Source organism: Oryctolagus cuniculus, chromosome 19 (assembly GCF_051225735.1).
Source record: "Oryctolagus cuniculus isolate XC-2025 breed Fujian yellow rabbit chromosome 19, ASM5122573v1, whole genome shotgun sequence".
Lineage (NCBI taxonomy): Eukaryota > Metazoa > Chordata > Mammalia > Lagomorpha > Leporidae > Oryctolagus > Oryctolagus cuniculus.
In genome coordinates, this window is record NC_142885.1 from 2,174,039 (window position 1) to 2,198,176 (window position 24,138).

Below are 24,138 nucleotides of genomic sequence, written 5' to 3' on the forward strand. Positions count from 1 at the left end.
TTGTGGTCTGCCTTGTCAGGCTGTCCTTAGTATGCGCCATCTGATAATCCCATCAGATTCTCAAGTCCGTGTATTGAGTTTACAGAGTCTAGATTGTGCCTACTATTTCTGAGCCTCTTTCTGGAAGGGGTGATATGAACTGGAGTACACATGAGGAAATAAAATTATAGCTTCTTCTTACACCTTCGTACTCTGAGGCCTGTATTTTGTTTTTTACTATCTTCCCTCTTCAGTCTCCTGAGAAGCTCAATGCAGGTGACAGAGAAGTGTTTCCTGACTCTTAATAGGAGGCAGATTTGAACTTGAGCATGGCCTAATCAAGTGAGCAATGTGAAACCTTCTCAAACCAAAAAGGAAAACAAGGCATCTGCTAAAGGCATCCTCACAGAATGTATATAAACTACACTTGTTACTTTTGCATGTTGATTCATGTATATGTATTCATTTAAATGGTGTAGCAGGTAGCCCACATTCTCAGATTGCCCTCCAGTCTCTCCTCACCTGAGGAAGAGGCCAACGGTGGGGATCATGAGAGCAGTTGTGTCCAGCAAGCCATTATCACTGACCCAATATTGCAACTCACTTCTCATGTGCAGGGAAATTGGGAAACTTGTCTTATACTCTGGAGGTCTGTCCAGCTTGAAGTCACCTCCTTGTAAAATCTCAGGATGAGCTGTGGAGGGCATGCCAAGGCAGCAACGCAGATCTGTCTCCCAGAGTCTACTCATGGTGGATGGGCCTGAGAAGCTTCTGTTTGCATGGTTTGCGATAGTACCAAGCAGATCTGCGGATGGAGACCTTTGAGTAGGGGCCTCATGCTGTCTCTGGTTGTCTTGAGCAGAGGGAAGTAGAGGTTGGGGAGAGAAGTAGAAGGTGTAGAATATTGCATGACATGTTTAAGCTGTTCTGAATTGTGGAGAGGCATCCTCCAAGATTCTGGGCCCCCAGGCACCTCATCTCTCTCTTGCTTCAGTCTCCTCATGGCTCTGGGATGGACAGGAAAAAAACAACTCACTTTGCTCTTAGCAGATGACCCTCTTCATGAACTAGCTATGCACTGCAAAAGGAGAGGGGGTGAAGAAAATGAGTTGAAATATTTTGACACAAATGGATCTATGGTATCACATCATGATACCAAGAACAACATCCCACATTGTCTGCTTCCACTGATTATTTTTTAAAGATTTATTAATTTAAAAGTGACCATGACAGAGACAAAGGAACACACACACAAACACATGAAGTGGGGGTGTAAAGGGAGGGAAAGAGAGGGAGGGGGAGGGGAAGAGGGAGAGAGAGAAAGGGAGGGAATGAGGGAAGTCTTCAACCCACAGGTTCAACCAGCGCTGGACAGGTAGAATCCAGAATTCAGGAACTCCATGTGGATCTCCGAGGTGGGAGCCAGAGACTCAAGTCCTTGAACCATGGTCTGCAGCCTCCTAGGGATGTTAACATGGAGATGCTTGGAAACAGAGCATCTGGGACTTGGTCTGCCATTCTGATGTCAGCTGAGCAGCAGAAGCCTAACTTGCTGTGCCACAACACCCACTCTGATTTTTTTGTAAAGCTTTATTTGAAGGAGAGAGTGACTGACTGACTGATTGATTCAGAGACAAAGAAGATCTTCCATCTGCTGGTGCCCTCCCTGAGTGACTGCAGTGATTGGAGCTAGGCCACTCTGATGACAGGAGATTCTTGTGTGTCTCCCACAAGGGTGCAAGGACGTAAATACTTGAGATTCTCTGACTTTCCCAGGTGCATTGTGGAGCTGGATTGGAAGTGGAGCAGCTGGAACTTGAACTGCCCAAGTGGCAACATTATGCTACAGCACCAGTCCCATCCATGATTTCTTTTTTCACAAAGAAGACTTTCATTTAAGGAATACAAACTTCATGCATTTCATAAGTACGGCTTTAGGAATATAGTGATTGTTCCCACCATACCCACCCTCCCACCACTCTCTCATCCCACCTCCTGCTCCCTGACCCATTGCCAGTCCTATTTTCTACTAAGGTCCATTTTCAATTAACTTTTTTCTTTTTTTAAACTTTTATTTAATGAATATAAATTTCCAAAGTACAGCTTATGGATTACAATGGCTTCCCCCCATAACTTCCCTCCCACCCACAACCCTCTCCTCTCCCGCTCCCTCTCCCCTTCCATTCACATCAAGATTCATTTTCAATTCTCTTTATATACAGAAGATCAATTTAGTATATATTAGTAAAGATTTCAACAGTTTGCACCCACACAGAAACACAAAGTGAAAAATACTGTTTGAGTACTAGTTATAGCATTAAATCACAATGTACAGCACATTAAGGAAAGAGATCCTACATGAGGAGTAAGTGCACTGTGATTCCTGTTGTTGACTTAACAAATTGACACTCTTGTTTATGGCATCAGTAATCACCCTAGGCTCTTGTCATGAGTTGCCAAGGCTATGGAGGCCTTTTGAGTTAACTTTATACACAGAAGACCAGCTCTTTACTAAGCAGAGTTCCACAGTTTACACCAAAAAACTGTTCCTCAACAGTTGAGACAAGGACTGTTCAAAGTCCTTTCATCTTGAAGTTAGTTTCACTTCATTTTTTTAGAAACTTAATTAACTTTAAAGAAGCACTGAAGAATGATACATCATTTTGCGAGCACCTAGACATAATACAACACTTAGAGGTACTTCATGAGAAGTTAGTGCACAGCAACTCCTGTGTTAACAGTTAAAACTCTTGACCAGCACCGCGGCTCACTTGACTAATCCTCTGCCTGCAGCGCCGGTACCCAGGGTTCTAGTCCCGGTTGCCCCTCTTCCAGTCCACCTCTCTGCTGCGGCCCGGGAAGGCAATGGAGGATGGCCCAAATCCTTGGGCCCTGTACTGGCATGGGAGACCAGGAGGAAGCTCCTGGCTTCATATCAGTGCAGCATGCAGGCCATGGTGGCCATTTGGGGGGTGAACCAATGGAAGGAAGACCTTTCTGTCTGTCTCTCACTCTCACACTCACTGTCTAACTCTGCCAGTCAAAAAAAAAAAAAACAGTTAAAACTCTTATGTATAATGTCAGTAACCACCCAAGGACCTTGACATGAGCTCCCTAGGCTATGGAAGCCTTTTGAATCCACAAACTCCATCAGCATTTAGACAAGGCCATAAGCAAAGTGGAAGTCCTCTCTTGCCTTCAGAGAAAAGTACCTCCTTCTTTGATGACCACTTCTTTCCACTGAGCTCTCGCCCATGAAGGTCCTTCTTCTCAGATATTTTTTGAACAGTCTCTGGCTTTTGATGCCAAATGCTCTCATGGATTTTTCAGACAGACCAAGAAGACTTAAAGGGCTGATTCTGAGGTCAGAGTGCTACTTAAAGGGATTGTCTATCAGAAGCTACTCAGATTCTGAGTCTGCTGTGTGAACTGCTAATCATGTTGGAACATCCATTCCTTTTTAATTATTACCAGACCCCTAATCCTACCCATATGATCAATTTAACATTTAAGATGATATATTTACCACCCAGTTTAATGGTATTTGAGATCCCATGGCAAGTATTTAAACTGCAAGTAAGTCCGTAGGAAAGTATGCAGAACTATACAGCTTTAGAGTTAGAAACTCCACATGCTTCATAATTACAACTTTAGAAACATGTGATTCTTCCCACTGTGCCCACCCTCATGCCCATACTCCCACCCCTCTTCCTCCTCCTCTTATTCCTACTCTTACTTTTTACTGAGATCTATTTTCAATTGACTATATACACATATGTTAAACTGTTAAGAGTTTGACAAATAGTATAAAAAAAATTCCTCAACAAGACAAGGGCTGTTAGAGTCATTGCCTCTCTTCTACAGATTTCTTTTTAGGTGTTCTATTATCACAGATCAGGGAGAACATATGGTAGTTGTCCCTTTGGGACTGGCTTTTTTCAGTAAGTATGATTTCCACATTCATTCATTTTGTTACAAATGATCGGATTTCATTTTTATAACCCCTGTGTGGTATTCCAAGGTGTACATATCCCATAATTTCTTTATCCAGTCTTCAGTTGATGGGCATTTGAGTTGCTTCCATGACTTAGCTAGTGTAAACTGAGTTGCAATAAACATGGGGGGTGCAGATAACTCTCATATGCTGATTTCATTTCCCTTGGGAAAATCCCCAGGAATGGGATGGCTGGGACATATGGTACATCTATATTCAGATTTCTGAGCTATCTCCATACTGTCCTCCACAGTGGTTTTATCAGTTTACATTCTCACCGACAGTGGGTTAGGGTACCTTTATCCTCACATCCTCCCCAGCATTTGTTGATTTCTGTATGGAAGCCATTCTTACTGGGGTGAGGTGAAACCTCATTGTGGTTTTGATTTGCATTTCTCTGGTGGCTAGTGATCCTGAGCCTTTTTTCTGTGTCTGTTGGCCATTTGGATCTCCTCTTTTAAAACAATGTCTAAGACCTTTGCCCATTTCTTCACTGGGTTGCTTGCTTTGTTGTTGTGGAGTTTCTTGATCTTTTTATATATTTTGGTTATTAAACCTTTATAAGTTGTATAGTTTGCAAATAATTTCTCCCATGCAGTCATTTGCTCTTCAAATAGTTGAATGTTTCTATTGCACTGCATAACTTCCGAATTGGATATAATCCAATTTCTTAATTTGGCTTTGATTGCTTGTGCCTCTGGGGTCTTTTCCAAGAATGGTTTGCGTGTTCCAAAGTCTTACAGGGTTTCCCCAATGTTCTCTAATAATTTGATGGTATCGGGTCACAGATTTAAGTCCTTAATCTATGTTGAGTGGATGGTTAAGATGTAAGGTAGGGATCCTGCTTCCTACTTCTGAATGTGGAAATCCAATTTTCCTAACACCATTTGTTGAAGAGACTGTCCTTGCTCCAGGGATTGGTTTTAGATCCTAGGTCAAATATAAGTTGGTTGTAGATGCTTGGAATGAATTCTGGCAATTCTACTCTGTTCCATTGGTCTATCCATCTGTTTTTGTACCAGAACCAGGCTATTTTGCTTACAACTGCCTTGTAGTATGTCTTGAAATCTGGTATTGTGATGCCTTCAGCTTGGTTTTTGTTGTATAAGATTGTTTTAGCTATTTGAGGTCTCCAGTGTTTCCATATGAATTTCAGCCTTACTCTTTATCCTTGGTATTATATTGGACTTGCATTGAAATTGTAAATTAACTTTGGAAGAATGGACATTTTGATGTTAATGCTTCTAATCCATGAACATGGCAGATTTTTCCATTTTTTTGGTATCTTCTATTTCTTTAATATTTATAATTCTCATCATAGAGATCCTTGACATCCTTGGTAAAATTTATTCCAAGGTATGATTTTTTTTGCAGCTATTATGAATGGAATTGATCTTAAAAGTTCTTTCTCAGCCTTGGCTTTGTGTATTCAAAGGCTGTTGATTTTTCTGAATTGACCTTATATCCTGCTACTTTACCTAACTTTTCTATGAGGTCCAATAGTCTTTTAGTGGAGTCTTTTGGATTCTCTATATAGAATCATGTCATGTGCAAATAGGAATAATTTGACTTCCCCCTTCCCATTTTGTATCCCTTTACCTTATTTTTCTTGCCTAATGGCTCTGGCTAAAACTTCCAGGAATGTTTTAAATAGAAATGTTGAGAGTGGGCATCCTTGTCTGGTTCCATATCTCAGTGGGAATGGTTCCAACTTTTCCTCATTCAATAGGATGCTGGCTGTGGGTTTGTCATAAAATGCCTTGATTGTATTGAGGAATGTTGATTCTTTACCCAATTTTCTTAGAGTATTCATCATGAAAGGGTGTTGTATTTTATCCAATGGCTTCTCTGCAGCCATTGGATCACATGGTTTTTGTTCTTCAGGTTGGTAATGTGATGTTTGACATTGTTTGCTTTGTGAATGTTGACCTATTCCTGCATATCAGGAATAAATCCCACTTGGTCAAGCTGAATGGTCTTTCTGATGTTTGACATTGTTTGCTTTGTGAATGTTGACCTATTCCTGCATATCAGGAATAAATCCCACTTGGTCAAGCTGAATGGTCTTTCTGATGTGCTGTTGGATTCAATTGGCTAACATTTTTTTTGAGGATTTTTGTGTCTATGTTCATCAGGGAAATTGGTCTGTGGTTCTCTTTTTCTGTTGCATCTTTTTCAGGTTTATGAATTAAGGTGATGCTGGCTTCATAGAATGAATTCGGGAGGATCCCCCCCCTTTCAATTGTTTCTGAATAGCTTGAGAAGGATTGGACCTTCTTCAAATTCCTGTTAGAATTCAGTAAAGCCATCCAGTCATGGGCTACTCTTTGCTGGAAGGGTCTTTATTACTGATTCAGTTTCTGTCTTGGTAATGATTTCTTAATGTTGTTTTACTGTGTGGCACTTTATGTGTCTCTACTTTTGTTTCTTCTGCTAGTTTTTGATGGATTTAGGTTCTTTTTTGCTTATTCTTAAATATGTTCAAAGAATTGATTGATTTCAGATATTTGTTTTTTATTGTAGTTGCTTGTAGGTATAAATTTTCTTCTAGGCCCTGATTTCACTTCATCCATTAGGTGATTGTATTTTGTTTCACTGCAATTAAAATTCTAAGTGTTTCTCAATCTCTTTTTGAGATCTTTGTTAACCTACTGTGTGTATGTGTGTGTGTGCACTTCCATACCTGTGGCAAGCAAGATGTATTTAAGTCAGGATGCTCTTTCCACAGAGATCAGGAGGGGTCTCCAAGAGAGAAGAAAATTCTGGAAATGACAGACAGGGTCCTTTAGTACAATTGAGTTGAGGTACAGGATTTCAGGTAACAGATGGTAAGGGCCCAACTCAAGCCTGGAAATGCAGTCCCCTATAGACTGCTCATGATAAAATACAAAAGCCGTCAGAAGTATGCAATAGTAAACTTATATTCTCATGATAAAACTAGAGACCCAGGGGGCCGGTGCCATGGCTCACTTGGTTAATTCTCTGCCTGCAGTGCTGGCATCCATATGGGCGCCAGGTACTAGTCCCGGTTGCTCCTCTTCCAGTCCAGCTCTCTGCTGTGGCCTGGGAAGGCAGAGGAGGATGGCCCAAGTGCTTGGGCCCCTACACCTGCATGGGAGACCAGGAGAAGCACCTGGATCCTGGCTTCAGTGTAGCTCCAGCCATCGCGGCCATTTGAGGGGTGAACCAACAGAAGGAAGACCTTTCTCCCTGTCTCTCTTGCTAACTGTCAAATAAATTAAAAAAAAAAAAAACTAGAGACCCAGAATCATGGAATTGGCACTTTTTTCTTGCTAATGGTCTTTTTCTTTTTTTTAAACTTTTATTTAGTAAATATAAATTTCCAAAGTACAGTTTATGGATTACAATGGCTTTTTCCCCACCATAACTTCCCTGCCTCCCACAACCCTCCCATCTCCCACTCCCTCTCCCATTCTATTCACATCAAGATTCATTTTTAATTATATACAGAAGATCAATTTAGTATATATTAAGTAAAGATTTCATCAGTTTTGCTAACGGTCTTGTCCATGCTTAAAGGGACATCCTCTTTCCCCATTTCAGTGGGGAACTGACCTAACTGTTCTTTCAAATACCTCCTCACATTACCACCCCCTCCCCACCCAGAAGAATGGACCCTAACTGCAGTTAGGGATACGGGGACTGCTACCATACTGATGGCTTCATGCTAAATGGGGCACCCTTCAGGGACAGCAGTAGGGCATCCTTCTGAGTGCTGATCTAAGGTCTCCACTAGAAGGCAGTTTGCCTCAGGGTGTCATCTGGAATACTTCCTAGTGTTTGACTCTGGTTGTTTAGTCCTGGATAAAACAAAGCAGGTAAGGGAATTACTATCTCTCCCCTACTTCATGTTGACGTTTTCAATTGGGAGAATTCACATTTGTGAATTCCAGGAATCTACCTAGAAGCATCAAGGTCAAAGACTAAGTGTCAGAGCAAGCTGAAGACATGCTCTGATGTGGGATGGGGGTGTGCTCATTGGCATCTTATGGAGATGGGCAGATATGGTTCCCCAATTTTTTTTTATAATTTGAGTATAAAATATCTCAATTTAGATGTCTTTGAGGTTTATTCTGCCATGGATTTGTTGTGTGTCTTCAAGGTGTAGGCTCAAGCTTTTCCTCCACCTGTAACTTTTCAGATAGTGTTTATGTCATTATTGTTTCTCCTTATTAAAGTCTCCTTTTCTTATGCAGCTTATCTTGTACAAGACATGGTACATTTGATACAGTTTCACTGCTTTTAAACTCTGTTCTTCATTATTTTTCCTCTGTTCCTTGCACTGGGACATCTCAATTATCTGGCACTTAGGCTCACTATTCTTCATCACACTCAAATCCACTTTTAAGATTTGTTGTGGTTTTTGTTTTCATTTCAGTTCTGCTTTGAAGCTCTAGAATTTGTTTGCTTCCTGTTTAAAATTTGTTTCTTCGAAGACATTCTTATTTTGGTCATGTGTGGTTTTCCCAATTTGCTCTAGATCTTTATGATTTGATTTTTTTTGCACAAAATAAAATTGACTTGTTTTTGTCCTTGTAGAATATTTCTATGTTTTCACTTTCTTGTAAAAGAGACTTGCTTTCATGTTTCTTTGCATGACACACAATTTCTTACCCAAGACGTATAGCTCTTGTCATCTCTGCTCCAACCCCACCTCAGGTTCATTGTTCCCGTTTTTTGTGTGGCCTAAGTGTTCATTTTCTTTTATCATCTCTTTTTGGAATGTCTGCCTTATGTTTTCTGTGTCTACTGAAGTGTTCAGAGTTTCTGTTCCTAAAATTCTTTAAGTCAAAGGAAACTGAGGAAAAGAAAATCCTTTTCCAGTCCTGCAGATTGACTCCAGGTTGCTCCACTCCTTCAGTGCTTTTTAGCAACTTGTCCTCTGTGCCACACTCAACACCTCCTGTGTGCATCCTGCACATCAGCCAGAGCTGAAATCTTGGGACACTTCTCCCATCTCCTGTGCACGCAGCCCACCTCGCGGATGTGGTAGTGTCCGTGATTACAAGGCATACACAAGAAGTTTAAATGTCCTGTTATCCCAAGTAGCTCCTGACCCGTCCCCTCACTTACCCCTCTTCAGAGTATCTGTGGCTCATCCCATCTGATCTCTGGTCCCTCGGCCTTCTGGGGCCAATGCTGTGCCTTTATGGACTTTCTGCAAGTGTCGCCTGAGAAGCTATCACATCCTTGGAAAGGCTTCAAGCTGGGCACACCAGAGGCAAGCAGCCTCCGTGCCACACCTCAGAGACCTTCTCACAGTCCAGTGGAGAAGTGTGGTCTTTGAGACTGATGTCGGCATTGCCCCTTCTGGTCTGAGTAGCTTGTGTCCGGAGTTTGTATTGCTGCCATTAGCACTGCCGCTCACCTGAGAATGGAACATGGGGCAGGGATTTAAACTGCAGCAGCGCTTCCTTAAAGCTGCAGCTTTCTGTATGAACCCCTCCCTCCCCTGACTGCTGTAAGGTGGTAAATCCATCCCAGGTTCTGGAAACTTGATTCCTGTGGATTTTCTAGGTTTTGTTGCTGCAGGGGCACAATGGAGCACTAGATCACTCTGCTTGGGAATTTTTAGTAATGTTACCATGAATGTACTTTTGATTACAAAAGTTGGTCTAACGTGTGTGGCTGAGGAGAAATTTTCTTTCATGTCATGTATGCATTTCAGTAGTTTATGCATTTGCTTCTGATTATTTCAGAGTAATCAATTTTTGAATTCCATTTCTGGCATTTCTTCAGTATTATCATCTTCACAATCTAGTATTCAAGTGTTGTTTCGTTTAGGTGTGTTGTTTTCTTCCTTACTGTTTCCTTTGGTGCATTTGTTAAATGGCATTTGTGGAGATGCCCAGTGGTTTCTTTTTTTTTTTTTCACTGTGGTGGCTTTTGTCTTTGTATTATGCCTCTGTAGATTAGTGGAGTATCTGCTTTCAATGAATAGCTAGAGGCATGTGGTAGGTGTGGCCAGGGAACTCTGTCAGTTCTCCATGATGAAGGGCATGTCTATGGTGACACACCTAGATTTGACATGGTAAATTTGCTCTTTATCAGGAGAGAGGTTTATTCTACTTAGCTGAACTCCTCTCCTCAAAGGAGACTGGTGTCTGAGCGCTAGCCCCTGGGAGTATTATATTCATCCACTCTGCCACAGTGACCACACAAAGGATCTGTGCAGTCCTCAGAGTAAGCTCAGATTCTGCAGCATGTCCCTCACCAGGTAACCAGGGAGTCCTAAGCCTGTGGGTTCTCCCACAGTGACATCCCAAAGTCCCAGCCACACCCTGAGCCCTCTCATGCACACATCTCAGCACACAAGCCTCCCACAGTCACGAACACCCAGCTCCTTGTTAGCTCTCCCCACCAGACTCGGGAGTCTCTACTTGGCTGGTTCTGGCATTGAAAAGCTGGTGCAGCTATTGGGTATGTCTGAAATGGTGCCTGCTCTATCATCTTGTACAGGACACAGTTGCAGTGTGGTGGGGAGAGAAAAACGTGCCCTCCCTTTTTCTTCCTCTCCTCTAGTTTTGCAGGTATATTATTCCCCATGGAGCTCCAAGAAGGGTTCCCTCTAGGCTCTTCATGCAGCTTTATCGTCAGTGACTTGGGATGCTGGTCATCTTAGTCTAAAAGCAGATGCTATATATTCATCAATTAATTTCTGGGATCTGTATTCCACTCCATTGAGCTATATATATTTTCTTTACCAATACTGTGTAATTTTAATATATATGGCTTTGTAATATGTTTTGTAGGCAGGTCTTGTGATGCCTGCAGGTAGACTGACCCTGCCCCCCAAATCCCCTTATTCACCTTTGGCTAATCTGGGTCTTTTTTTTTTATCTCATGAATTTCAGGATCACTTTTTAATTCTGTAAATAATGTTCTTGATATTTTGATAGTTACTGTGTTGAATCTGTAGACTGCTTTATGTAGTGTAAGTATTTTAATGATATTGACTCTTCTGATCCATAAGCAGAGGTAACTTCCCAGGTTTTTGTTTCCTTGTTGATTGCCTTCATGAGTGATCTGCAGTTTGCATTGTAGAAATCTTCCACTTCTTTGGTTAAATTTATTCTTATCCATTTGATTTTTGTAGATATTGTGAATGATCTTTTTTCTTGAATTCTCTTTCAAGGAGTTCATCCTTAGTGTATAAAAAAAGCTAATTTCTTTCTCCTCCCTAAATGGTCTTGCTAATACTTCCTGTACCCTATTGAAGAAGTGTGGTGTAAGTGGACATTATCATCTTCGTCCAGATCTGATGGGAAGTGTTTTCAACTTTTAAAAGATTTATTTTATTTATTTGAAAAACAGAGTTACAGAGAGGTAAAGACAGAGAGAGAGAGGTCTTCCATCCACTGGCTCACTCCCCAGATGGCTGCAACAGCTGGAGCTGTGCCAATCCAAAGTCAGGAGCCAAGAGCTTCTTCCAGGTCTCCCACCTGGTCAGGGGCCCAAGGACTTGCGCAGACCCTATGTTTCTTCTATATCTAATTTGTGTATTTTCTTAAACATGAAGGGGTGTTGAATCTTATCCAACATTGTCTTTGCCTCTATTGAGGTGGCCATATGCTTTTTTACTTTTAATTTCTTCTTGTGATTTATGTTGTTTATTGACTTGCTATTGTTGAAACACTCTTGATTCTTGGGATAAATTGAAGTTGATCATGATGTCTGATTTTTTATATGGTTTTTTAATTAAGTTTTTTGGGAATCTCTGCATCTTTGTTCAAAAAGGATATAGGTCTGTTTTCTTATTGTTTTGTCTTTTTTGTTTTTGATAAGAGTGACACTGGCCTTGTAAAGTCAGTTTAGCAGGGTTCCATCCCGTTTCATATTTTGAAATGGGTTGACTATTACTGGAATAAGTTCCTCTTCAAATGTTTAATAGAATTCAGTAGCAAATCCAAAATGTTTTGGATTTTTACTGGAAGGCAGATGTTTAATTACTGCTGCAATCTTGTTTCTTTTTACTCTTGTATTTAGATTTATATCATCTTGATTTAATCTTGATAGGCCCTAAGAAGCTTCATTTATCCACTTTCTCGACGTTTGTCAGTTTATGTGCACATGCTTGTTCATAGTAGTTTCTTAGCATCCTCTGTTTCAGTTCAAATGCCTGCTTTTTCATCTCTAATTTTATTTGAATGTTTCTTTTTTTTTCTTTGCAAGTCTGGCTAAAGGAAAATCTATTACATTAATCAGCTCAAATATCTTTTTGTTTTATTGATCATTTGCTTTAAGTTTCAATTTCATTTGTTTCTGCTTTGGACATCACAATTTCTCACCTCTTTCTGGTTTTGCATTTGGTTTCCTCCTGTGTTTCTGTGTCTTTGAGATGCATCACTGGATCTTTGAGACCATTCTGTATTTTAATGTAAGTTAATGCTATCAACTTCCCTTTAAAACTGCTTTGGCTGTATCCCATAGATGTTGATAAGTTATAATTTCATTTTATCTCAAAGTTTATGATTTTACTTTTTTCAGTAACTCCTATATTGTTAGGGAACCATTCACAGAGAAAGTAATTGTAGCACCGTTTGAAACAAAGTAACTGTAGTGCCCTTTGAAAGAAAATAACTGCGCAGTCACAGTGGCACACAGCTTGAAGGAAAAGTAGAGTAGTAGCCACCCTAGCTGGTAAGATTTGAAAACGGGTGGCCTAACTAGATGGCCTAACCACAAACTGTCATTGCCATGATGATGGGACCCTGGGGGGTGGGAATGTGGGCGGGGATAGCCTCTAGAAACTGTATATAAGGAGACCCTCAGACGCTGTAAACCAGAGGTTGCTCAGCCTCTCTCCCTGGTCCATATTGCCTAGTGCCCGTGGGGAGAAGCTCCTGGTCCATAGTGCCTAGTGCCCGCAGTAGTAGGCTTGAGTGATCTCTCCTCCTAGTCACCTAGAGTATCCATAAAGTGTGTTTAGCTTGACCTTCCTCAGTCTCCTGGACTCTTCCTTCATGGTAACCTGGCCAGTTCCTGAAGAGGGGAGATCCTGACAGCTGGCGCCTGAACAGGGACCTGAAGTCAGATGGTGGTGAGGAGACGAGCCCTTGAGGAATCGTCAAAAGGGTGAGTAGTGGTGGTTGAAAGAGACCACGATGGGTGGGACGTCCCAGTCAAAAGAATAGACAGGCACTAGTGAGTATAGAGACGATGAAGGTCCTTCCAGGCCAGGCACCAAGAGGCAAGAAAGTGAAGTGCTAATCACCAGGAAATGTAACATGGGCTTGTAAGCTGGCAGCAGCTTGTAAAGGACGGGACCTCCAAGAACTGCAGACCTTGGAAGAGGTAGAAAACCTCCTGGAGGAATTTCTACAAAAAGAAGAAGGCGCCACAACAGGGAAAGACTATAAATGTGCAGTAGACACCCTTAAGGTGTTAATTTGTTGTGGCAAGGCATTAAATCCAAAAAATACAGGAGATGCCTGTAAGCTCTATGATGCCATAGCAGAATGTAGGCAAAAATCTCAGGTTTTTCCCAGGGAGTTAAGCAAGGAAGAAAAAGCAAAAGAACAGTCATCTTACCCGATAATGTTAAGAGGTGGTAGACGAGAATATGAGCCTGTGGGACCTGGACTCATAGCCGCTTGGCTTAAACAAGTTCAGGAACATGGTCTCACACACCCAGCTACCATCACTTATTTTGTGGTAATTTCAGTGAACTTTACATCGATAGACATTAATATGCTACTGAATGTAACTCCTGGCTTTGCAGCAGAGAAACAGCTAATCATAGATAAGATAAAAGAGAAGGCGATGCTATGGGATGAGATGCATCCCCCTCCCCCAGCCGACGCAGCTGGACCAATGCCACTAACATCAGATCAGATTGGGGGAATTGGATTATCACCAGAAGAAGCAGCTGGCCCTAGATTTGCTGATGCCAGAACCCTCTATAGAATATGGGTTCTTGAGGTGCTTCAAGAATGCCAGAGAACTCTCAGTGGGGCCCCTAAAGCAGTTAGCATCAGACAAGGGCCCAAAGAACCCTACCCTGAGTTTATTAATTGATTATTTACTCAGATTGATATGGAAACATCTAGAGAGGATTGGAGAACATATTTAAAGGACACCATGAGCATTCAAAATTTTAATGAAGAATGTAAAAAGTTGCTTAGAAATTTAAGACCAGGAGATTCGTTAGAAGAAAAAATGTATGCCTGTAGGGAATTTGGGCCCACCTCCTATAAGATGGCCATGCTGGTAGAGGCCTTAAAGGCTGGAGATAGACAGCAAGGGTCAAGAAGTTTTCAGGGAACTTGTTACAGATGTGGAAAAAAGGGGCATATGGCAAGAAATTGTAGGAGTGGAGAAAAAACTCCGCTAAAATGCTATAATTGTGGGAGAACAGGACATATGGCAAAAGTATGCAGACAGCCAAAAAATGGGAAAGTGGGGGGCAATGCCCCCAAGACCATGATGGCATCTTCCCAGAATATCCAGTCATCTATCCCGCCATATGCGACACCCCTGGGGGAAGCACAGATGGAAACCCCTGCGACAGGGATCTACCCAAAACTACCAAAATAGAATTAAAACAAAGACCTACCTTAAAGGTAAACCTAGGGGGGGAAGATATAATAGGACTGTTAGACACAGGGGCTGATTTAACTATAATAAGGGAACAAGAGGCTAAAGGAATAAAAGAAGGGATAACAGAAGGATGGAAAAATATAGAGGGGGTGGGAGGGTGCTCTAAATTACAAAAAATATCACAGATTACACTGAAAGACAAAAAAGGAAGGAAGACAAAGACATCCATTCTAATATCCCCAGATATTCCCATCAATATATTTGGAAGGGATATATTAACGAAGTTAGGGGTAGCCCTAATTATGGCACAACTCTCTACCCAAATCACCCCAATAAAGATAAAAATGAAAGATCCTAATAAAGGTCCCTTGATTCCCCAATGGCCTTTAACCAAAGAAAAATTAGAAGGAATTAAGGAAATAACAAAAAGACTACTAGAGGAAGGGAAGCTATCTCCAGCAGACCCAGATAATCCCTGGAACACCCCAATATTTGTGATAAGGAAGAAATCAGGCAAATGATGAATGTTAATAGATTTTAGAGAACTTAATAAATTAGTAGATAAGGGAAGAGAAGTTCAGTTAGGTATTCCACACCCTGGAGGATTACAAAGAAGAAACCAGGTTACTCTTTTGGATATAGGGGATGCTTATTTTACCATCCCTCTGGATAAGGACTTCAGGCAGTGCACTGCCTTTACCATCCCAGAGGTTAATAATCAAGGTCCAGGCCATAGGTATGTTTGGAATTGCCTCCCACAAGGTTTTGTATTAAGTCCCTTGATTTACCAAAGTATACTAAGGGACATACTAGAGCCCTGGAGACAACAACACCCAGAAGTAGATCTTTATCAATATATGGATGATATATATATTAGGTCTGATCATTCCATAGAAAAACTCAGAAAAATGCTTTTAGAAAAGGGATTCGAGACACCAAATGAGAAATTACAAGAACAATATCCCTATTCATGGATGGGGTACTTGTTGCACCCAAATAAATGGACATTGCAAAAACTAGAGTTGCCAGAACTTCAGAGAAGCCCACCCTAAATGAACTACAAAAGTTAGTAGGACTCCTTAATTGGATGACCCAAGCTGTTCCCGGAATTAAGACAAAACCTTGTACTCTTATGATGAAGGGAAACCAAGAGTTAAATAGTATCAGGGAATGGACCCCCGAAGCAAGACAGGAGTTAGGGACTATAAGGAGGCTATTACAAGAACACAAAACTTTAAGCTCCTGGACCCCAGGAAGGAAGTTTACTGTACAGTTATGATGAGAGGTAACACCATAAATTATAAAGTGCACCAAGGATCTGATATCCTTTGGGTAGGTAGACAGGAATTTCCAAAGGTATTGACAGCATCTCCTCTAACTAGAGCCCTAAAATGTCTACATAAAATCAGACAAGAATGCATTATTCAAATAGGGCAAGAACCTATATATAGGTTACCTATTAAAAAAGAGGATTTAGATGTTATGATTCACCGGTGCCACAGCTCACTAGGCTAATCCTCCACCTAGCAGCGCCAGCACACCGGGTTCTAGTCCCGGTTGGGGCGCCAGATTCTGTCCCGGTTGCCCCTCTTCCAGGCCAGCTCTCTGCTGTGGCCAGGGAGTGCAGTGGAGGATGGCCCAAGTGCTTGGGCCCTGCACCCCATGGGAGACCAGGAAAAGCACTTGGCTCCTGGCTCCTGCCATCGGATCAACGCGGTGAACCGGCTTCAGCACGCCGGCCACGGCGGCCATTGGAGGGTGAACCAACAGCAAAGGAAGACCTTTCTATCTGTCTGTCTCTCTCACTGTCCACTCTGCCTGTCAAAAATAAATAAATAAATAAATAAATAAATAAATAAATAAAAAATAGATGTTATGATTCAGGACGACCCCTACTTGCATTGGGTACCACAGATTGGATGTATCCATGTGCCTTTAATGCTTAGAAGGGTGCTAAGCAGTCTTCAAGGTCATCCCGTGCCAGGACCTACTTACTATGTTGATGGAGGAAGCAAACAGGGGCAAGGAAAATATGGCTTTTGGAGATCAGATGGAGTTAAACTAGTTAAGGAGAGTGAGGGAAGTAATCAAGAATTAGAAAAAAGAGCCATGTTACTAGCCCTTCAAGAAGGACCCCCGATAATGAATATAGTTACGGATTCCCAATATGTATATACATTAATTGAGGCCAGACTCCTACCTGTAAATATTGAAGAACCCTTGCTTAGAACCATACTAGAAGCTATAGAAAGTAAAGAAGAAATTTATATCCAATGGGTGCCTGGACATAAGGGAATCCCAGGCAAAGAAAATATTGACAAATTAGTTTCACAAATAAATACAACTCAAATAAACCTGGTAGTACAAGGTGGCCACATTAAGGAAAAAGAACCAGAACAGATTGGATACTTCATAAGTGCCCCCAAAAGATCTGGTACTTATGCCAAAGGTAATAGAGACCCTTAACCTTCAAACACAAATTACCATAATCCCAGGACAGTGGGGGTGGATAACAGAAACATCAGAGATGACTGAGGCCAAAGTAAGGGTAGTTGGAGGTTTCATCAGCCCAGGAGATCAAAATCCTTTAAAGATAAGATTGGTTAACCTATCCCCAAAAATAGTATATGTAAAAGCAGGACAACAGTAGCTCAGTTATTTTTAATGCCAGTCCTCCATGACATAGTAAGGCACCAAACATCTTTTTTCTAGAACATATTGAGACAGCCACGGATGATCATGCTAAATGGCATAGTGATGTGTCATACTTGAGACAACAATTCAGCTTACCAAAAATTGTAGCAGAACAAACAATAAAGAACTACCCCAGGTGTGTACATAAAAGAGGAACTACTACTCCTATTAGTAGATCAGGGTCAGGACTGTGGCAAATGGATGTGACCCACTATGAGGCCCGGCTAATTCTGGTAGCCATTGAGACATCTACTGGCCTTCTATGGGCTAAGCTAATTCCTAAGGAGACTGCTCAGGAAACAGTATGGGGAATATTAGAACTACAGAATCTAGTTCATTTCCAAGCACTCCCTACAGATAATGGCCCTAACTTCACAGCAGAAAGGGTCACAGGATTGTGCCGATATTTAAATTTTGATCATACCACAGGCACACCCTATAATCCACAGTCACAAGGAATGGTTGAGAGAGCCAATCAATCCTTAAAACAAGAAATGGATAAATTTGCTGATGTAGTTCAAACCGTTGAAGCACGGCTACAATTGGCTCTTATCACCCTTACTCAAAAGAAAAGGGGAGGAATAGGGGGCTATACCCCTACTGAAAGATATATTCATCAGAGATGGCAAGAACTAGAGCAAACGCTCCAACTCCAGAAATTTAAAGATAAAAAACTCTTGCTTTTATAGATTACCAAACAGTAAAGACTGGAAAGGGCCCACTACCATCCTTTGGAAAGGTGAAGGAGCAGTAGTGATTGACACACCTGAAAAGGGGATTATTAGCTTGCCCCAAAGACATGTTAGGATGGTTCCAGCCCCAGGACCTCAAGACTTGGGAATTTCCAATTAGGCACTAATGGAATATCAATTGCAATTATCCTGTCAAAAGAACTCATATGTTTGTAAGAAGCTTTTTACAGAAAGAATTAGGGATTTCCTATTCCAGAGCTAGGACTAAAGAACTCCAGAAATGGCAGCAGCAGCAGCAAACGGAGATGGGGCCCAGATAAAGGTAAGTTAATTGAAGGTAAGAAAATGCTTAAATGATTTAAAATATTAGGTAATTTAATGAGATTGTGGGAATCTTCTTAATTATATTGCCAAGGATAAAAACAGAACAAGTGTTAGGCCTAGTAGAAAACACACCAGCCTATACATACCCTGATATTAATAATTTGCTTTTATTTGTAAAAATGGCTCAGAGCATAGATATATTATAGGTAGACCTCCAAGTAGCAATCAGTCAACACATTGTTTTTGGCAGGCAGGATATGAAATGTTTCACAAACATTTTGTAAAAATTCCACTAAGGGAAGACCCAGGAAATTGGACAGGTAGAACAGAAGGGGAAGTATTGTATGCTAGATGCACACACTCATTAGATTCTAAAAAGGAGCTTGGTTGCTATATAAGAGGCCTGAAATGGGAAGAGAGAATGATAACATTCTTGGCTCCATATATGGTGGTAAAGGCAACTCCCTTCACATATGTACCAGTAAATATGTCTGATTTGACTATACCAATAAAACCTATGCACAAAAAAAGAGACTTTGGAGTAACAGCAGCTATTGTCGCTATAGCAGTGTCAGCAGCCGCAGTAGCTGGCGCTGTGACTGGAGCACTGGCTCTAAGCACTACCCAACTACAGAGAGATGCTTTGGAGTCCCTCCTGAAGGTAATTCAGGAGCAGCAGGCTCAGTAGGTGACCCGTCAGCACTGCTTAAGACACATGTTATGGGGCTCCAGATGCTCGAAGCACGCATGGTACAAATAGAACAGATAATTACTATACTAGCTTTGGAAAGAGAACTCAAGTGTGAAGTGATTGGAAGAGTTTGCATTACCACCATTCCGTGGAACAATCTATCCATTCCTAATGCAACGCAACTAGCTGATATGTTCAAACACAACCATTCTACCTGGCTAGAGTGGGTAAACGCAACAGCTCATCTTGAGGCTAACATTACTAAGAGAGCTCTACAGATAATACAGCTTCAACATATAGTGGCATTTAAGATAGGTCAAGTCAGAACAGTGGAACAGACAAGAAATACTCTGACACAGTTTCCTCTTGGCTCCCATCCTGGAAATGGTTTAAAATAGGAGCAATATTTTGTATGGTTCTTGTATGCTTGCCTACCTTACAGCACCTCTTCTCAATTGGACAGAATTATATGAAGGGATACCTAGCCATCTTTAAGGAACCCAGCCCGCCAGAAATAGAAGAGGAAAAGGAAGATCCCGAATCTGGAAATCAATCCGGAATATGCTCAAGAATGTTCATCCCCTTGGCCCAGCGGCTCAATGGGCTTTGCAGGGCTACGAGCACATTTAAAGAAAAGAAAAGGGAGGACTATTAGGGAACCATTCATGGAGAAAGTAATTGTAGCACTGTTTGAAACAAAGTAACTGTAGCACCCTTTGAAAGAAAGTAACTGCGCAGCCGCAGTTGCAGTCGCGCCCAGCTTGAAGGAAAAGTAGAGTAGTAGCCACCCTAGCTGGTAAGATTTGAAAATGGACGGCCTAGAGGGCCTAACCACAAACTGTCATTGCCATGATGATGGGACCCTGGGGGGTGGGAATGTGGGCGGGGATAGCCTCTAGAAACTGTAATATAAGGGGACCCTCAGCTGCTGTAAACCAGAGGTTGCTCAGCCTCTCTCTCTGGTCCATAGTGCCTAATGCCCGCGGAGAGAAGCTCCTGGTCCATAGTGCCTAGTGCCCGCAGGAGTAGGCTTGAGCAATCTCTCCTCCTAGTCGCCTAGAGGATCAATAAAGTGTGTTTAGCTTGACCTTCCTCAGTCTCCTCGACTCTTCCTTCGTGGTAACCTGGCCAGTTCCCGAAGGGGGAGATCCTGACACAAAGGAAGCTCCTGGTTCCTGGCTTCAGATCAGCACAGCTCTGGCCATTGTGGCCATCTGGGGGTCAGACAGCGGATGAAGACCTCTCTGTCTCTACCTATTTCAAATAAATAAAATAAATCATAAAAAAGAATCACTATGGTACATTGTGCACCTCCCTGTGTGCCACTCACCAGACAGCTGGCTGGGGAGTTTTGGATTCCACCCAAAGACTCTTCTTCTAGGTGTAACAATAGATTATTCCTAGAAACCAAAGAAACAATCTTCCTTCCCCAGAGAAGCTACTGTATCATTTGCAACTAGATTTGGTTAGACAGGTCCCTGGGGAGCATGAACAATTTAGCTCCTCCATTCCAAGAGTATCTCACTGAAGCTGTGACCATGGATCTAATCTGGGATGAGAACACACTAGTACATCATCACCACTAGCAGTTCAGCCATCAGAGAGAGAGCTTGGACAAACTATCTCAGCACCGTGCAGGGCATTTTGCAAGGAGGGAATCTAATGCCTGGCCAGACCCACAGGCTCAGGCAAGGCTGAAACGTGTTGAGATCTTGGGCTCATCACAGCTCAGGGGTCTACCCAGGTGTGGCTGATGGACATCCAACGTGGAGGAATCAGCTCATCTAAGGAAAAACCAGGGTGTTCCTTCTACCAATCCCCGAAACAGGTGAGTTAATTTCATTCTGACCACAATTGGCCTCATTGCAGATTACAAAGGCACACATTTCAACTGTGCTCCTGTTCTGCGAGACAAAGCATCTCCCTGTGCTCTACTTTGATTTGTTCTTTGTCTTCTTAGGTGAGTTTGCTTTATCTACCCACCAAGCTTGTGCGTTCAGGGTATACTTCCGTTTCTTTCATCTTTACAAAACCACACTGCCTGACACCTTAGCATAATTCAGATCCTCAAGATTTCTGTGGAAATTAACCAGAAATGCCAATGTAAGTAGAAACAACAGAATGCAGAAGTCTCCATGTATGTGCATCTGTTGAATCTATTTAACCATCCATTCATCCCTCTATGTATCTGGCATTTGCCTGTATTGGCAAAGAAAGATGCATTATACAGCTGCTGACACTCCTGAGCCATTTGGGGAGGATCCCAGGGACCAACATGTCCATGTCCCCATCTGGAGACCCAGGAGAGCCATTCATTCAATTCTAGGACACTATCAGAGTATTAGTCAGTTATCTAAGGCACTAAGGTAGGAGGGTCTGCTCCTGCTCACGGACTGAGTAGCCCTTTTGCTCCACTCAAACCTCACCAGGAAGGGCGATTTCCCTGACAAAGTCTACAGATGTTAAACCTAGCCAGAAGTACCCACACAGAAACATCAAATTTATGCCTGGCCAAATGTGTGGGCACTTGGTGGCCCCGTACAGTCATTACATAAAATCACCTTTCATACTAGGATCAAACATGAAATGAAACACCAGGAGTAAAGCAGGCCTTTGCATTCACAGCCATAACAGTTGATATGCATAGGCAGACAGGAGGAGGAAGGGCTGGACGGGAGAAGGGGTGAAAAAACAGGCAAGGGGAGGGGCTCACTGGAGGACAGGAAGATGGAGAGTTTGGAAACACCAGGAATTAGAAGACAAGACAGGGGCTAGCGCTGTGCTGCAGCGGCTTAATGCCCTGGCCTGAAGAGCCAGATCCCTATGGGCACTGGTTCAAGACCCGCCTGCTCCACTTCTGATCCAGCTCTCTGCTATGGCCTGGGAAAGCAGAGGAAGATGGCCCAAGTCTTGGAGGAAGCTCCTGGCTTCAGGATCAGCACAGCTCCAGCCGTTGCGGCCAATTGCAGATGGAAGACCTGTGTGTGTGTGTGTGTGTGTGTGTGTGTAAAACTCTGACTTTCAAATAAATAAATCTTCAAAAAAAAGGCACAACAATGTCATAAGGATGAACAGCACTGTGGCATAGCAGGTAAAGCCGCCACCTGCAGTGCCGGCATCCCATATGGGTGCCAGTTCAAGACCTGGCTGCTCCACTTCCGATCCAGCTCTCTACTAAGGCCTGGGAAAGCAGTAGAAGCTGGCCCAAGTCCTTGGGCCCCTATACCTGCATGGGAGACTCAGAAGAAGCTCCTGACTCCTGGCTTCAGATCAGCACAGTTCTGGCCATTATGGCCAACTGGGGAGTGAACCAGCAGATGGAAGACTGACATCTCCCTCTCTGTCTCTGCCTGTCTCTGCCTCTCTGTCTCTGCCTCTCTCTGCCTCTCCTTCTCTGTGTAACTCTTTCAAATACATAATAGATCTTTAATTAAAAAAAAGGCATCAGCAGAAAGAGTAAAACTTCAGACTAAGCACAGCCCCCTGAAGTGGAGCCCTGAGCTCTAGCTCAGTCCCTCACCCTCACCCCATTGTGACCAGCACTGCAACCAGGGCCAAGTTTCCTGAACTCAGGAAGCAGCTAGCAGAGATGTACAGCCTTCTCCAAACAACCCTCTCATGTGGGCAAAGTGTATGCTTTCACAGGCAGCACCTCAGTTCCCACAGCAAGGAAACTGAGGTCCCTGCCTTCTCTCATCCCTGGGGGTCTCTGAAGCTCAGAACAGCCCAGGAAACCACAGGCACGTAATGAAGGCAAGGCCACGCATGTTTGCCTCTCAGGGAACACACACACTCACCATGGGCAGCCCTCCATTGGCTGACAGATGATTCCTAAAGCTTGGTCTGCGTGAGAAACAGCCTCACTCATTCACTCAAGCGATGGACTCGACTCAGTGAGTGCAAGAAGAGCGAGACCCAACTTCCGATCTTGCAACGCCTTTTGCTAGCACACCAGGAGCAGGTTCCAGAAAGCTATTTATTTCCTAGCAAGCAGATCCCTCCCCCAGTTCCTCATTGGCTGAGTAACAACAGCGTGACAATCTTCCTGGCATTTGCTTCAGCTGTTTGGCCACTAACTTCCTGGGTCCCTAAGCACTCTCATGTGCACGGAATCTACCATTCTTACTTTGAAAATGCACCAAGTGTTTACTTCTCACAGGGAGGAATAGTGGTGAGGAGTTCTTGGGCAAGGCACCTTTGTGCAGAGCAGTGTGTATGAGGGGTGAACAAGGGCTTGTCTAGGAGAAGATATACTATATTGGCTAACACAAATCTGCACTCATGTAGAAAACTCACACTCTCATCTGAGGGAAATCATCTCCCACTCCTGAATATGGCCCGGAAAGGGTCTATTGTAAACTGCCTGCATGTCTGTATCCTCTGGCAAATTACAAATTCCCAAACACACGCCCCGACAGTCTTAGCCTAGTACTTCTCCCAGTGGTGGCACAGATTCCCAGAAATAACTTGGGGGTTTTGCCCCCACATGCTTGAAACAATGGGATTCAGGCTCATCTCTGTGCCTTGGTTGTCAGCTTCTAAGCAGATGTGTTTCCAGCTCCCATTCCATGACAAGCAAAGTCCCGTATCATCCACGCCCACCCACACTCCAACACTGGAGCCCACAAAGAACTGTGGGCTGCGTTTTGGGCCCTTTTGAGACTTGCTGTCTCCCACAGTGCACATCAGGAGGAAGCTGAAATCAGGACTGGACCAGATGTAAACCCAGGAAATCCTATGTGGGATGTAGACGCCAGGAGGTGACTTATTGCTGCCCCAGGAATCCACCTTTTACTCCTATAACACTTAAGAGGGAATTACATAAAATTAATTATACACAGGCAAGTTTGTGCACACAAGGCATGACTATGTTATCAATAACAAGAAAAGCAGTATTGGACCAAGGCACACAGGAGCAGAATTTGTGTATGCTATTGTAGGTGGCATCGACTCAGACTAAGGGGCTATATACTTAGGATGCTGTATGTGATCTCAGTATCAACATATTTTTGATAATCTTTTAGAGATTTATTTTTACTTATTTGAAAGGCAGAGTTACAGGGAGAGAGGGGGAGAGAGGCAGATCTTCTATCCACTGGTTCACTACCCAAATGGCCTCATGGCTGAAGCTGGCCCTGACCAAAGTCAAGAGCCAGGAACCAGGAGCTTCTTCCAGATCTCACATGGCTGCAGGGGCCCAAACC

The 24,138-nt window shown here is 42.7% G+C and overlaps 1 long non-coding RNA gene across 1 annotated transcript; it reads right to left on the minus strand.

Annotated features, from left to right (window-relative positions):
- Nucleotides 1-1,175: 1,175 nt before the first annotated feature.
- LOC149120293 (uncharacterized) lies at nucleotides 1,176-22,882 on the minus strand. Its single transcript, XR_016225640.1, has 3 exons — nucleotides 22,732-22,882; nucleotides 13,209-13,312; nucleotides 1,176-1,439 (listed from the first exon to the last, which is right to left on the minus strand). It is a non-coding gene; the product is annotated as an uncharacterized LOC149120293 (long non-coding RNA).
- Between the last annotated feature and the right edge of the window lie 1,256 nt (nucleotides 22,883-24,138).